The sequence below is a fragment of the Anas platyrhynchos genome, chromosome 6, assembly GCF_047663525.1.
Source record: "Anas platyrhynchos isolate ZD024472 breed Pekin duck chromosome 6, IASCAAS_PekinDuck_T2T, whole genome shotgun sequence".
NCBI lineage: Eukaryota > Metazoa > Chordata > Aves > Anseriformes > Anatidae > Anas > Anas platyrhynchos.
Window position 1 is genome coordinate 30,715,287 of NC_092592.1, and position 16,043 is coordinate 30,731,329.

General features: G+C 47.8%; 1 protein-coding gene across 4 annotated transcripts in view; it reads left to right on the forward strand.

Annotated features, from left to right (window-relative positions):
• The first annotated feature begins 2,706 nt into the window (after window positions 1-2,706).
• The window catches only part of ADD3 (adducin 3), a 98,225-nt gene continuing 84,888 nt past the window's right edge, over window positions 2,707-16,043 (forward strand). For 2 of the 4 annotated variants that reach the window (XM_027460909.3, XM_027460914.3), the window contains exon 1: window positions 2,707-3,069. The gene's annotated coding sequence lies outside the window, so the exon portion shown is untranslated. The remainder of the gene's footprint in view (window positions 3,070-16,043) is intronic. The other 2 variants (XM_027460911.3, XM_027460913.3) reach the window with 2 other exon arrangements.

A 16,043-nucleotide genomic window follows, 5' to 3' on the forward strand; every position in this document is an offset into this window, starting at 1 on the left:
AGTGACAGTCCCTCATCCATGGCAAACGTGCAGTGCCATTAGGGGCTGGTGCTTCACCGCATGGCTCTCCAGGCTGCAAAGAGTGCAGGAGAAACCTCAAAACCCCACACAACCCAGGAGTGAGAGATTGAGGACATAGCGCCCTTGATTGGAAAAGGAGGCACCCAGGAAACCTTGTGGTGTATATATATATATATTATTTTTTTTAACTAGAGCTCAAGTAATTTGACTTGCATGTCCCCTGAGCTGCTTCCTAAACCACAGCTGCACGAGGAATTATCTAGCTCTTAGCTGAAGTAACTCCCTAAAAAATAAAAATAAAAAAAAAATGTAGGTCATTAAAGTGCTAATAAAAAATGTTGATGAATCTCTGAGCAGTGCTCTGATTATCTCTCTGTGGGGAACGAAGAACTCATTAACATGAGCTTCGTGCCACTCCCTCCTCCCTTCTCGGAGTTTGGCATAAAGCAAGGAAACAAATGTTTGTGGTTTGGCCAAGATTCTAACGAGTAGCTCAGCTCGGTCCCCTGATTAGACACATGGCTTTATGGAGGGTGAAAAGGCTGCAGGACCGTGTAAGTGGCAAAGTGCGTCTGCTGGATCGGGCCCCCAGGAAGGAGACACGTTATCTGTTGTATGTAGTTCTGTGGTGGTTTTTTGTTTGTTTGTCTGTTTTGGAAAGTATTTAGCTGGATGCAGGAAATGTGCAGAGAGAGGGCTTCATTGGCACTGCAAACAGGGACAAGGGCACAAAGTCCAGAGAGAGGAGCACAGCCCTAATTCCTTCTGAGGACCCACTCTCCAAAAACACAATGTCACAGTAGCTTTCTGTGGGCTTGGGCTCACTCGTTAAAGTGCATTTTTTAATCCAGAGCTCCGGTCTGACCCCAGTGGATCTGTCCTGGCTGCTACCTGCCCTCGCTGCACTACCTGTTGCTTATCTGCAGACTGATGGGCACCTTGGCAGCAGCACCCAGGCACCCCAGGAGTCTTGGCATCGAGACCTGTCCAACGGGACTGGGCCGAGCTCAGCAGCACCCAGTAGCCACTCCGAAGGAACAAAACCTCCAGAACTGATGGGAAAAGTCTCTCCTGTGCAGGAATGTTTCTTCTTGGTCCTGCTTGTAATCCATTCACGGTCTGAATTGTGGGAATTTGTCATCTCCATCAGCTTTTCAGGACTAGAGTAATGGGAAAACTTAGCCACATGCCCAGGAGAAGAGAACTTGCCCTGCAATAAACACACGAGGCATCTTTACATGTCTGAAAGCATTCTGCTGGGGCAAGCGGTGCCTCTGAAATTCAGATTTCCAGGTGTGTGATCAATGTCACACAGCCCCTCAGCACTCAAATCAGCCTCCCCAGACATCATGTGTGCTGAGCAGACAGAGCCTCTTGTCATGGCTTTAATAAACTTTATCTCCAAAGCAGCGAGGTTTTTCCATTCCCGATACCCTCCTGGGGAAGGCTGAGCCTGATCGCTCTGAGGGTTGACAACTCCCCTCTGATTTCCAGCCGAAATTGGTCAGTGGCTGGAGGGAGTTCCCGATCCTCACCGCGGCACCACCCTCACTTCCAAAACCACAACTGCATCGTGGCATTCCTTGGATTTTCAGATTGAAAGCTTACCAAAACATGATACAGCTGTATTATTATTTTTCTTCCTGCAAGGCAAAAACGAGCGTTGCAGCGAATAACCACGCACGAGGAAGCCGATTGCCTCAGCACACTGCACATGCAGGTAGGGGTGTGTGTGTGTGAACGCACCCGCTCCTCCCGTGCCCAAGGTAAGCTTTAATTCCCCACGGCTGCCAGATGGTTAGAGGTCCTGCACTAAATAACAGGTGCTGCTCCACCTCATCCCATTATTACTGGCCGGCACCTACGGGTTCCCAGAGCACTGGTCCTGCCAGCCGGGGCCATCTCAGCTGTAAGTAGAAATTTGCAAAGCTAAAACACGTCCTCCTTGCACACCCCAGGGCTGGGCAGCTCGGAGCCTCGAGCAGTTGTGTCTCTGAGGCCCTCTGTAGCTCCCGAGGGACCTGGGGCTCACGGTGACGTGGTAGCACAGCCAGCGGGGCTGGTGCCTCCCTGCTGGCTCCCACCAAAGGCCCCGGGCGCACACAGCCCTCGCCCTGCCCTTGCTGCATCCCAATCGTGTCCCTGCCATCGCAGTCCCCAAGGAGCCCTTCCAAAGCCAGCAGGTTGCCGAATTACAAGGTTCTGTCCCCGAAACCACACAAAGCCGGTTGTGTGAGCGGCTTTACACCTGCAAGCACTGCTGTCAGGTCTCAAAGGGAACTTTTAAGCCCTCCAAGCTCATTTTGCACAACTTTTGAATCTTAAAAACGATTCCAAATATAATTACAGGCTCTTAACATTATTATTATTATGGCATGGGATTTATTAATATTTTTTTCCAGGCATGCATGCATATCACCCAGGGCTTTATGCATGCACTGAGACGTGCTTCTGCGAATTCAAAGGGCTGGTCAGGGGTGTGCCAGCCAACCCCAAACCCCAAACCCCAAACCCCCGTAACGCCGCACAGGGAGCAGCGCAGGAGCGACTGCAGCCGCAGAGTCCAGCCGCGTGGCCGGCTATTGAAAAAAAAAAAAAAAAAAAGAAAAAAAAAAAGCGATTTGCATGTTGCGCACACACTGCAGCACAGCGGGGGGGGGGAACCAGGTCCCTCCCCTCCTCTCCGGGCGGGAACAACAATGGAGGGAGGCGGGCGGGGCCTCCTCTTCCTCCTCCTCTCCTTCCTCCTCCTCCTCTTCATCCTCCTCCTCCTCCTCCTCCTCCTCGCAGCCCCAGCCCCTCGCAGCCCCCCCCCAGACTCAGCCTGGAGGCGGCCGCTGCCAGATAGTGCTCCACCGGGGGAAGGAGGAGGAGCCCAGGTGTCCCTTCCTGCCACATCGTGCACCGCCCCCCCCCCCCCTCCCCAGGCCCTCCCCCATCCCGTCCCCTCCCCGGCCCTGCCCCCTGCCCCTCCCCGGCCGTGCCCGCGGCGGGGCGGAGAGGCGAGGAGGGAAGGGAAGGGATGGAGTGAGCAGCGGGGCCGCCGAGGTAACGCTGCCGTGCCCGTGATGGGGGTCGGGGAGGGGGGATTTGAGGGTAGGGGGGGTCCCAAAATGTCCCCTCCAGGCCCCGCCGAGGGCGCAGTGGGGCGGGCGGGATGCGCTGGGGATGCGCCGTGGGGCCGGGCTTGGGGTTGGGGGGGGACAGGACCTAAACGGGGGGGCTCCCGGGTGTGTGTATGGGGTATGTGTGTGTGTATGGGGTATGGGGGTGTGTATGGGGTGTGTGTGTGTTGGGGGGGTGCAGTTGGCGCCGTGCGCGTGCAAGCAGCGCGTGCAGCCCGGCGGGGCCGCGCGGCGGCGCACAAAGGCTGCGGGGCGGCTGCTGCTGCGCGCCCGGGGGCACGGCGAGGACCCCCCCCCCTTTGCACCCCTTTTTCACCCCCTTTGCACCCCCTTTTTGCACCCCCGCACCCTGGTGCCGGACTCACCGCACCCCCACCCGCCTGGCCGGAGCGCAGCGGTGAGTGCGCGGCGTTTCGCTGCCTCGCTTTCCCCCAAACCCCCCGGCGGGTGGCCGCCCCCATCCCTTTTTCCCCTTTATTTTCTCTCTGCTGGGGCGTCTCTGCACGCTTGGGAGTCCCCGGGGGTGCTGCGGTGCTGCCTCCTTGGCTGCTGGCTCCGGTGCGGCTGTGGAAAGGACGGGGCGCGGAGCAGCGCGCCTGGGTTTGGAGACGCTGACCCCAAAAAGCCGGGGGGCTGATTGCAATTAGGGCCGGCCGTAAGCACGGGGCCCGGCCGCATGGGGCTGAGAAAACCGCTGAGAATCTGCGTGCTCCGTGAGAGCCGGGCTTTGGAAATGCTCATACACGTCCAGCTCCACCTTTGCTGCTTGTAGTGGTGCGGGCAGCCCGGGAGCTCAATTTCAATGCGTTCCCATCGTGGATTTGCTGGGCTGCCAGTGGCACAACCCCCAGTGCCACCAGTACCTGCCCTGACACCACCAGTACCTGTCCCCCTTCTCCTCTGCTGTCTCCCCAAGGAGCAGCCCCAGCCACGCAGCCCCTTTTGGGAAGAGTTTGGTGTTTTGGCTCTGTGTATTGCTCTGTGTGTGTGTGTGTGTGTGGTGGTCACAACAAATATCAATGTTTGTGTCTTGAACTTCGGTAACAACGTTGCAATGGGAACTCCTTTGGGGAGTTTGGTCTCAGTCCCAAGACTGAGTCCTCTTCTCGCGTTAAAACCACCTTGAATTTTTAAATGAGTTTTTATTATATAAACCAGTGTTTGTTCCAGACACGAGGGTGGTCTGGCAGCTAGGCAGTGTCTGCATTACCAAAGGACACAGTTTCAGTGGGGAAGCCTTGCAGTGGTACGGGGAAATGAGCGAGGAACTGACTTGAAAAACAGCCAGCACCACTGCTGCTAGTAGAGGTAATGGCTTGTGGTTTGGTCTTCTGAGCATCCTTATCTTGCAGTTGAGCCCGCACCAGCAGCTTGCCCTTCATCCAGGGGTACGGGGCTGTCTTGAGGGTGGTGATGTGATTGTGAGCAGAGGGAAAAAGGAGCAGGATTGAGCCTCATCTGGGCAGCACTCCTAGAAGGAGCTAAGTTTTCAAACAGAATCGGTGGCAATGAATGAGCAAAAAAAATAATCGGCCAAGGGTTCTAAAAGAATCAAGGTATGAAATTGCCAAATTACTTATTGTGCTGGATAAGCTGTTGCTTAAATCGGCTTTGGGACCTGAGGAGTGAAGCTGCTAAATGTGACCTCAGCCGCTGGGCTTCGATGTGACCGGGGGGACTTCAGGTTTCCTCCTGCTCCAGACACAGGTGGCTGGTGCCGCGCTGCCACCAGCGGTGGTGGCTTTGGAGGTACAAGGCTTACTTTGTGCCTGGGGTTGCCGGGACATTTTGCACCAGCGAGCTCTCGGTGGAGGTGTTCTGCACACCCAGGCGTTGCGGCGGCGTGGCCAAAAACCCCAGGTGAGTCCTTGCAGCCTGCTGCAGCGCTGCCCAGGGCTTGGCGAGGAGAGCAGGTGTGGGTCTGGGAATGCGGCCGGCTCCTGGGCTGGTGCCAAAAGGGCTGGCAGGTGCTGCTTTGAGAAAGGAGAGCACGAGCTCCTTAATTTGTTTGCCCACTCGTTAATAGCGGATACTGGTTTTAGCTTTACGAGTCTTCACGTCCTCAGCTTTAGAACATTTCTGTTTTTTCAGGACAAATTATAACTTGTGCGTAGTTTTCAGTGGGAGAACATGAAGCCCAAAGCAGGGGCTCTTGAGGGACCGAGTGCTCGGTGGTTGGGGTTACCGCACGGCGGTGATGACTGAGCACGTCCTTACTCCTTGGCCATCAGATGGAGTCTTGGTTAAATCGCTCATTATCCTTGACTCTTACCTGAGGATCAGCACAGCTGGTGTTTTTATTTAAGGAAACAAAGATTTGGGGGTGATGCCGTGGTGTATCCTGCAGGGCAGGGTGCAGGCGGTGCGTTCCCCACCCGCTGCAGTGCTCCTGGAGCAGTGGGGCAGGAGCAGGGCTGCACGCTGCAGTGCCTCTGCCTGCCCCCTGCAGCTGGGAAGAGCTGGGGTGCCAACTGGAATGGGTCCCCTGGCCCTGCTGGGCTTGTCCCTGCCTGGTCTGGTGCTGGAGATGTTGGTGATCACTGGGGTGCATCGTGAAAATTCCTGCTGCTGGTTAAACCTGCAGCAAACCTCCCTAACAGCCTGCTCTGCGGCTGGCGGCACTGCAATTACAGCTCTTAAAAGAAATAATGATTTAGGGAAAGAACCCGAGTGTGACCTTGAGCTGGTGCATAAAGTAGGCCTAGCTAGCTTTTTTAAACAGGAGGGAAATAAAATTATTTTTTAAAACGTCCTGTAACTGTAGTGGCCATAGCAACCTCTGGCTGTTAGTTCTCCCATAGATCAATTCTGCGATTTCTCAGTGTTGGTGTTTCAGAAACCGAGTAGGTCATTGTTTTGGTATCGACCCAGAAGAATGCAATCTATAGGATTTAATAGCATTGCTTCCTGTTACATCACAGGCTTTTCCTCAAGCTATGTTTTGAAATGCTGGTGGCTGCGTTAGGAGAAGAGGCGGTGGTATGGCATCTTATGGTTCCCGGGGGCAGTGTCTTTTATGTAGCGTTTTTTGGTGCAAGAAGATGAATGAAAGCTACTTGACCCTTAGGGAGCAAGCCATAACTTATTTGTTGTGTTAGTGTTAAATTATATGGTGAACAGGGTTAGTTCCTACATTAACTTTGAAACAAGTGGCACGTGGGGAAGCACTTCTTGTTCTTTTCCCAGTGCGAGGTAACAACTCATTGTAGTCACAAGTGAGAATTGGAGGTGTTTCTTCTAAATTCATCCTGACAAGTACATGGTGGTTTCGTGGATAGCTCTTGATCTGGATTGTTAGTTAAGACAAACCAATTTTTAATTGCATTAATAAATTTGGTCAGATATGGAAGTGTCTTCAATTATAGCTTGCTTTCAGTCCAGGCTACAGTGGAGGGTTTTTTTTTCCTTCCATCATCGGTAAAATGGAAAATAATTTCTACTAAAAAGTTGAGGTTTTCTTAGGATTCCTTGAAAAGTTTCTGAAGGAAGGCTCCTTCTGATGATTCTTGTTTTTCTTATAGCTGGCATCTTCACGGTTTAGCTGATGTGACGTGGGCAATTATTTAGCCAGGACTCTGGGAGCATATAAGATTCATTATTATATTTAAAGTCATTCAAAGGGTAATAATGTAAACTCTTCTTAACAAGGATGCAATCAGCTGGTACAAAGTGCTAATTAAGGAAATAGTATAATAGCCCCATTCAGTGTTCCAGTCTCTTAAACTGCTCTGGTCTTGGCTGGGAAGAAACTCTTTCCTTGCCTTGTGTTGTTTAATGTGTTAAAATCCTGGTGACTTCAAAGCAGCAGGGAGCTGTGCGGTGAGCTGGCAGCTTGGGATGGGGTTCAGTGAACGTGCTAACTGCTGGGTCTGTTTGGCATTTGCTTGACCCGATGGCTAACAGCTGGGAAAATCCCTGTGCCCCCACACAGCCAGCACCTCCTGAGTTACTTCTCCAGCTGAAAGACGTGGCAATCTTGAGTACCATGGAGTTAAATTGCTGTCCCGTCGCAGCTTCTCTTACTGTTGCTGTGCTGCTTTGAATGAGTCTTCAGCGTGGTGCTGGCACTGCAGCCAGGAGCTGGACTCTGTTGGCCCAAGTGAGAAGATTTTGTTAAATCACTGTGAGAACTTGTGCTTGCTATCTTCTTGTATACCCACAATAATTTGTCTTAAGATTTTTGTTGTTGCATATATTTAACTGTATTATCACAGAATCATGGGGTGGTTTAGGTTGCGAGGGACCTTGGGAGGTCATCTGCTCAAGCAAGGCTACCCAGGTTGCCCAGGAAGATGTTACGTTTTTTATTCTTGCAGAAAATAAGCATTGCTGTGCACGTCATCTGTACCTGTTGCACTACATGTGATATTCTTCAGAGGCCAGTTGGATCTGCATCTTCTTGTGTTTGCGGATGCACAGGTGTGTACCGCACAGCAAAGCCCTCCTGTGCATTCCTCATGGGTGCAAAATAGAAAGCCTTGCTTATTGCCTAGTTTGCTTTATTGTGCTAATTTAGAAAAAACAAGAAAGGTGAAATGTATCTTGAACATTTTGTTTCTTTCCCTCCAAGCATAGGCTGGCTTTGGGTGAAGAAAGGCTTTCGTAACAGTTCTAGGGGTCTTGTCTGAAGCCTGTGGCATCCATTTGGTACTGACCTTGTCTGTGAAACTCAAATCATTTTAGATCAGTGGAAATTTCAAGTTGCTGTGTTCAGAGATGGCTGGTATGAAAGCACATTGTTTCATATAACCCAGCATCCCAGCACTTCCTCAGCAACCCGCACGAAGGTGTGTGTGCTGGGGGGGCTTTTGTCCATTCCAGGTCTCCCTCACCAACACACCCTGAGCAAAGGATGACCTCAGGAGGCAGAGTTCAGGTCTTTTGGGTGAAGTTTGTTGGCCAGTCTTTTTTCTTTTCCAAAACACAGGTTGGGTGAAGACATTGCAGGCTGCTTTTCAGCCCTTCCGACTGTGCCCAGCTCAAGAATCAGCAGCGATGTCTCACCCCCATTTCAGTCTTTATAGATATATGTACAAAAAGCTCTGTACTTAGAAAGAACATCACTAAGGCCACAGAGTCAAGTATTTGAAAGCAAAGTAGTGCTTTCCAAAGAAAATATCCTGGATTTAAACGTGAAAATTAAACTATAGCATTGGAAAGCATACTTATGAGCCCTTGTGTCAGGAAGAGTTGAAGTGTTTTGGCTCAGATGCTTCAGATCTAGCAGACACTTAGCAGAGGCAACCTTAAGCCTAAAATATGAAAAAATAGACAAAACTGAAAACAAGCTTTGGAGGTGGAGAGAGTGAATGATACCAGACAGCATGTCTAGCTCTGTCGAGAGCCAAGCATGGTGACACACAGGTGGTGGCATGGCAAAGTACCTGTGTATTTTCCTGACACAAATACACAGCTGTTTGCAGGAGTGCTTATGGATTGCACAGTCATTTTTCCAGGCTCCTGGATGATGCTAAAACAGGAGTAAAACGTGATCTAAGCCAGTTAGTTACTCTGGCATGCCTTTAATACACCAATCTTTGCTACATACCAGACAACCTACTGTTGTTCACTGTGCATCCTAAAACCCCAAAACCAGACTAAAAAAGTTAATTGTTAGAACATTCAAACTTTGAGATTTCGTGATGTGTAGTACTCTGTGGAGGGAAAGATCATGTATCCTCTTATGGTTGTTTTCAGTTGTATTATCTGCAATTTTTATGGTGGTTGTGAAACTTAGGGTGCGAGAAGCTGGTTTCTATATCAAATTAACAGCTGGCACTCCCATGTTAACTGAGTTCAACATTAGCCCCTGTGATATAATATAACTGCCATAATAAATGAATACCTAGTGAAATATTTCTGTTATCGTGATTAAAATGTGGCAGTGCCCGCAAGCCTATCATCATGTTTCAGATCTTGATTGCATATGAAGTATTGTACTAAATGCCAAGTTGAGGAGTCTTAAGTCTTTGTAATGTTCGCAGTTAATCTGTGGAATTTTTGGCTTCGAATGGCAGCTTGCTTTAAATGCATGCTTGTCTAAAAGTATATGCAAAGGCAAGACTCTTCTAGAGATTCAAAACAATTAATTTTTTTTTTTCTGGCCCAGCTGTCAGGCTAGAAGGCAGAAAGCAGAGATGTTCATGATCTTCAACTCATTTAGTAAATGGGAGCTGTTGTCTCCTAGGGCAAACTGTATATTTTCATGCCAAAGGCTGTGTATTTTACTTATTCCTTAAATTCTCAATGTTATGAAAGAATATATATACATGCATTGTTTTTTTTTCCCCCAATTCCATTCAATGTACATACTACCAAATACAAATTAGGTTTCTTGTTGGCGTGCCGATTGTTACAAGTTGAGTATTCAGAGCTATTTGTCTTTGACGCATAGCTGACTTGGCATGCAAAGGACACGTGCGTGTTCTGTGTTAAATGGCTTAAGGACTGGAGGGACACAGCTGGAGCGCTTGGCAGACACCTCTCGTGTGCATGATTTGGAACAGAGTGCTCCGTCTCCTAAGACGAAGTGTCCAAAGTAGATCTTTCAGTAAAATTTTCATAAATATTTTCATTGCAAAGACTTAATCCTGAGCAGCTGAGGGAGAAAAAGGAAGTTGTGAGACGTGCCTTAATAATGGGCAGAGCAATGATTTCTAAAGCAAAATAAGCCTGTAACCAGCAAAGCCCGTTTTATAGAGTTGGCTTGTTCGTTATCAAGATAATCAAAATCACGGGTCTTGTACCAGTATTGAGGAAAGAAAAAAAAAAAAAAAAAGAAAAATAGAAGAAACATGCAGAGGATTTTGCAAATACTTTGAAACTTGTGGGATTTAAAAATCCATAATTAAAAAAAACACACACACAAAAAACAGTCCTAGTGGTCTGGCAGTCAGGTTCTCCCCCTCCTTTTCTCCTCTATTTCAAACGTTGTTTAAATAATTTTGCAGTGTGCTAAGAGATTGAATACATCTGTAAAGCACTAACGTGAGTGAGTCTGTGCTCAAAACCAGGTTAGTTTATAAAGAAAAAGAAAAGTTTGTGCCTTGAAATGGGTCCAGGGAGCTTCCTGATTAAAACATGTGAACTCAAGACAATTCTGTTTAACTACATAAAACGTTTAAGCTGTAAAACACCAGGAGGTGGTACTTAGAGGTACCTGGATAATTCGCCCTGAGGCGGCAGAGGGGCAGCGTGGGTTCCCTCTTTGCATCAGATGCTTTCCTGTGTGCCAAGCTCTGGGGGGAAACTGAAACGCTGCTTCCTCTTCAGATGCGGGTTTGGATGTATGTTGTGCTTCCAGTGTGTTTGTTTGCTCAAGCTTAGATGTTTTTAAACAGCAGTGCCTGTGATTTTACATGCCCTGAGATGACAGCTCAATAAGGGCTAGACCAGAAGGACTGCTTGATTTTACTCAACCACTGCCTCTTTCCAAATGGCAATTTTTGCTGTCAGATCAGCAGAAAATGTTTGTTCTTGTTGTTCCTAATGTGAGGCTGTCACTGTGTGTCAGTGCTTCTAATCAAGTCTAATGACTTAATTTACTGCCAGGTGGCAACATTTTTCCTTCAAAATATCTTAAACCTGAAGGTTTGCGACCGCCTGGGTCAAGGCGCTGTTCCCTGCGATGGACCTGGCGTGGCCACCGGCGGGTGTGCAGTGCTGCCAGAGAAGTGTCCTCCAGCAAGGGCAGTTAGCCTTCCAGTCATACCCTTTGTGAAATCCTTGCTGAGCTGCAAAGATTGCCAAATCTTCCCTCAGTTGGCAAGCACCTAGGATGCAACTTGAGCCAAGGGAAGGGAGAGCTCAGTGCTTGGAGGTGCGAGTGCCTGGTCGGGGCTGCTCCGGCTCCATAGGCGAAGCCAGCAGCAGCCCAAAATCACCCGGCCATCCCGGGGCCAGCCCAACAAGGCAGACCACAGCACAGTGGTGTGATTGTCTCCATACTTGGGTTTGATACCATCTCTGATGGAAAAATTCACTATGTTTCCTTGCTGAAAAGGGTTCCAATAGTCTCCTTTGGGTTAAAAATAAATAAATAAAAGGCATCGCCTCCTTTTCTCTTAATGTTGGCTAATACTTTGCATAAGACTCTCTACTGTCTGCGAAACATTGACTAAAATGAATTAGCTAAAGGTGGGAGTTGGAGTCACGGAGTCATATTTATAACCTGGGCTAGCCTTTAACAAGAAAAAAATAGCTTGAGGTATGCCATGTAACAGGAGAGTCTGGCTGCTATCAAACATGCTGCAAATGTATAGTAACGGGTATTGTGTGTAGGAAATTTATCTTTGTAGTAGAAACCCGATGTTGCTGCTGTTCCCAGGGGGCGAGTTGAGTGAGGTTATTACTGCGGCGGAGCTAACAGAGCTCTGCTTATAGCATGCATGCAGACCAGACGGTTCTTCGCAGAAGGGTGACCTTTGCTGTATTTTGGTTTCAGATTTCACAGGGACCTATTTCAAAGTTTTTAGCTTCAGTCCACACCCTGCTGGTGGTTAGCTATAAAACTCTCTTTGAAGAAAGTTTTAAAAAAAAAAAAAAAATCTGCCTTTTATTACCTTAATAAAGTTAGATAGAGGTCATTTGTTTACTCCTTTTTGTAATAATGCACTGCTGCCGCTGTTATTTGTCAATATAACTGATAGTTCAAAGATGGAATTAAAGCTGCAGAATTACCAGCTATAGTGTGTAAAAGTGTAGCGCAAGTAATTCTATTTTATGGCTCTTCAGTTTATTAGTTAACTTGAAGAATGTGTGCTGGCATATATTTGTGCTGGGGAAACCATTCTGGTTCACATGGCATAATGTAATGTCCTCCCTCCAAGGTTATTTCACCTTCTTTCTAAACTTTTTTTTGGTTATTCTCTCTTGCTTTCCAAAACCAATTTAAAGAAATACAAGAAAGCCACATATAGTTGGATCCTGTCCCAAACGCTTTTGTTACAAGTGCTGGTGCTCACTAAACTTAAGTAGCCCAATGTGAAAACGCAGCAGAACACCTCCTCTCCTTTCACTTTCTGCATTAATTCTTTTTAATAAGTTGAATTGGCTCCAGGAGGAGCCACGCGAGCACTGGAGCAGGTGCAAGGTCTCAATGGTGGGAACGTGCCAAGGACAGGGGAACCTGTCTGTACGGAGATTGGGGCTCCGGTCCTAAAATCCTACAAAGGGGGCAATGCTGGCTTGTTGAGTCCATTCAAATACATTTGTGGACATTGTCTGCAAGCTAAGCCTTTTGCAAGACTTGTTTTAAGGCAAGTCAGAATGAGGAGGCAGTTTCTCTCGGCTTTGAGATACGAGCTGGCAGCTCCAGGTCATTAGGTTCCCCCTGCTCTGCCAATACTCCCAAAATCTGTGGGGAAAAGGTCTTGTTTGAGGGGAGGATCTTTGGGGTGAAGGCAATGTTTTGGAGAAACTACATAGACTTCAGAATTATTTTAATTAAAACCTCCTTGTCCATTGTTTATTTTGGCAATTCTTAAGAGGCTCAGAAATGTGTCAAACCTTCCAAGTTTTGAAAAGCCACTCCTGTTATCTGATAGTTTGGAGAGTTTCCTGTCCTAGATGCTGGATTTGAAGAAGGAAAGTGTCATGTAGGGAGGGGGAGGAAAAAAAAATGGGGATAACCAGGCTGAAAGTGGGACTTGCTGATGTAACTGGTGCACAGAATGCAGAGGAGGAGTGAAAAAGCTGATGAAGCTTTAGGAATAAGCACTGAAGCGTGCCTACGTATTTTATCCTTAGACCATAATATGCAGTCGTGTCTGGTAGTTATGTATCTGTGCATTTGGTTCACCGAACTCTTACTGGCTGCAGGAGGTGGAGGTATGGAGCGTGTGTGCAGGCAGGACAGTGGAAGGTGTCTCTGTGATTTGGGTTTTTCTCATTTTGCATTAAGGCCTTGAATTCAGCTTACTACTGGAGTAAAATAACCAACTGGCTCCCCTCGTCTGCGAGCGTTAGTGTGTCCTGACATAGAGCTGGAGCGCTGCTGGGGTGTCAGACACATGGGACACGGGATGCTGGCAGCCAGGCAGACCAAGCACATTACAGCAGCGAGTGGCATTGTGCCATGATGTCCTATAGCAGCAGCTGCCTCAGGGCAGTTCGCACACACAGAGCTGTGGCCTGGCACAGCTGCACACTGAAGGCAGCCACTCCTGGGCTCAAGCATCGTACAGCCATGTCCCAGCTCCACGGGGCTGCCGGTGGGTGGGTGATGGTCCCAGGCTGGGTGCTCGGGGTGAGGCATTGGGGTTGCTTTCTGTTGCACCATTCCCTTGTTTTCAGTCTGCAGCGTTCCTGTACAGAGCAAAGCATCATAATTAATTTTTCTCATGTAAAATAAAAAGGGTTTCGCTATTGAGCAGTGTGTAACATTGCTATTTTTTAGCTCTGTTTCATGGTTATGTACAAGAAACCGAGGCAAAATGTCGCCATGGTAAAACTTTATTGCATCAGGTAAAGCAGGATGTCTGTTCTCATATGTTAGTGTTCTGCAACATAGAGACCAAAGTGATTGTTTTGGTGAGAAAGAATGGGGCTGTGCTTGGTTCTGGCAATGAACTTATGCATACGGCTGCAATACAACTTTATATGTGAAGAAGTGACAATTGCATTGAGGAAAATGTGTACAAATAGGTTGGCTTAGCATAGCTCAGCTTGCCTCCCAGAGTGTCCTGTAATTAAAACCTGTGGTCTCTTTACATCGTTTGAAGAGTGTTATCCGAATTCTCCTTCCATCCAGGTTTTCATCGGTTAAATGATGTGTAAGAAAACCTAGTGTTGCTACTAACAAACTTGGCACAGAAATTGTTTTAACAATTTTAGTGCTGACTTTCCAACAGCAGAAAGCTGTTTGCTGTGGAGTTGACTGAAATGGTTCCAGTTATTCTCTGCAGGTGGTGAATGATACACACTCACAGCATGCATAGCTGTCCTGTAGTTAGCACTTCGTGTCCTTTATCCTGGTGTGTTCCTCACTTTTCCTTTTGCTTTTATTTTTTCTGTGTTTATTTTTGCTGTTTGTTCCCCCACCCTCAACTGCAATGAAGCATTATCTCCAGAAGTTTTTGTGCTTTTTTTTTTTTTTGTTTGGTGTGATGTGCCAGCTTCAGCGTAGATACTTAAGGAGTCTTATCAAAGTAATACTGGCTCAGTCAGAGTAAAGATGCTTTAGCTAAATAGACTATGGCTGTGTTTAAAAATAACAGCCCTGGCTGTGTCAGCGCGTCGGACGACCTGGTTTCGGCGTTAGATGAATCAAAAGAGGGAGGCTGAATGCTCCCGAATTTTCGATGTGATTAGCCAAAAGGCTTAGAGGGGGCTGGTTATGCTGGGCCTTTTAAGTGCGTGAAGGCTGCGTGTGGTGCCTCTTGCTCTCATTGGGCTGGGTGCAGGCATTGTCCTCCCTCAGGTTTGGGTTCTCAGCTGTTCTCAGGGCTGCCCTGTCGGCCATAGCTCCTGTGTAAGTCTCATGCCCTGGGGTGCCAGTTGTGTCCCCCAGCAGTGCCCTGCCACATCCCTCCCTGCTCTGTTTTGGGGGGCTTGCTGAAGGCTGGCCTCTCACTGCCCCTTGTAAAGGGGCTCAGGTAGTGAGAGAGCTGATGTGCAGGAGGAAAAAAAAAAAACTTCTTTGAAAATACCATGTGCATCTGTTTGTTTCATTTCTTGTTCCGTGTGGGTCTTCTATGCTTTTTTTTTTTGTTGTTGTTTCTTGGCAAGGAGAATAGCATTACATTCTTGTACCCAGAGGAAGGGTATTAAGCTAACTCGTAAAAAAGATGATTTATTAGCAAATGTAGTTTTTCATTTTGTCCATTGGAAATTCAAAAAAACAACAAAAAACCCTCTAACCATACCCAGATTACTGGCTTCATTCATGCAGTCTTTGTATCAAATTTGGATACTGTCTTTGTTAAATTATGGCTCCTTAGGGTTTTCTGCTACAGAGGCTTCTTCAGTCGGGAAATGAGGGTATAATAAAGAGGATCCAAGGACCGGACATAATGATTCTATATAATTGAAACAAACAATGCCGGGTTTGGCTGATGCTGGTTTTTCCATCAATTTTTTTATTGGCGCTTGCTCATTTTGCTTTAAGCATAGTTTAAAACTGAAGCAGCTTGAGTGTCTGAAGTAGTTGAAAGCCCAATAGCAGGCAATTCGGGCAATACTGTTAATCACTGTGTCCTATCTTTATGCACTTCCCCTGAATTCTGGCTTATTCAGGAAGTCTCTTTGATTAGGGCAGTAAATTCAGCAGGAGACATCCAGAGTCACTGGAGGGTGTAACTGAAGCCAGCCTGATAGGTCTGGTTGTGCCCAAGGTCCTCGCAGCCTTGTGCCAAGCACTGGGCTCGTGCCTGGCAAGGAGTGGTGAGCACCCGGTGCTCCTCGCCGCTCTCTGGTGTGCTTCAGCTGGCTGCTGCTGTTGGCTTTCACTCCTGCTTCTGTCGTAAGGTGATCTTAATTGTAAGGGTAGAATCATCGCAGCATACTTCAGGATGCAAAAACAGCGTTGCTAAGCCTTCAGCAAATGACTGTGCCTCTCGGGTGAAGCAAGAAGCCAGAGCACACTGCTGGCTCTCTCTCATTCTGATGCTGAACCACTGCAGAAGAGGAATGATGCCGAGTCCCTCGTCTCATCTCTGCTGTGCCAGAACACTTGATCTTTCAGGCCAAGGAGCGTGCGGGGCTGTGGTTTTGCAGATACTGTTCAGAGAGAGAGGAGGGAAAAAAATTGCAGTCTTGGCATTAACACTTACAAACTAATGTATAATCCTAGTAAAGCTGCTGAAGTCAAAGCTGTAGGTATTTTTAATGTCCTCTTAATCTGATTCTTTTTAAATGTTTTGGTGGTATTTTCTCCTCATTTTTGTTCTCAATAACTGT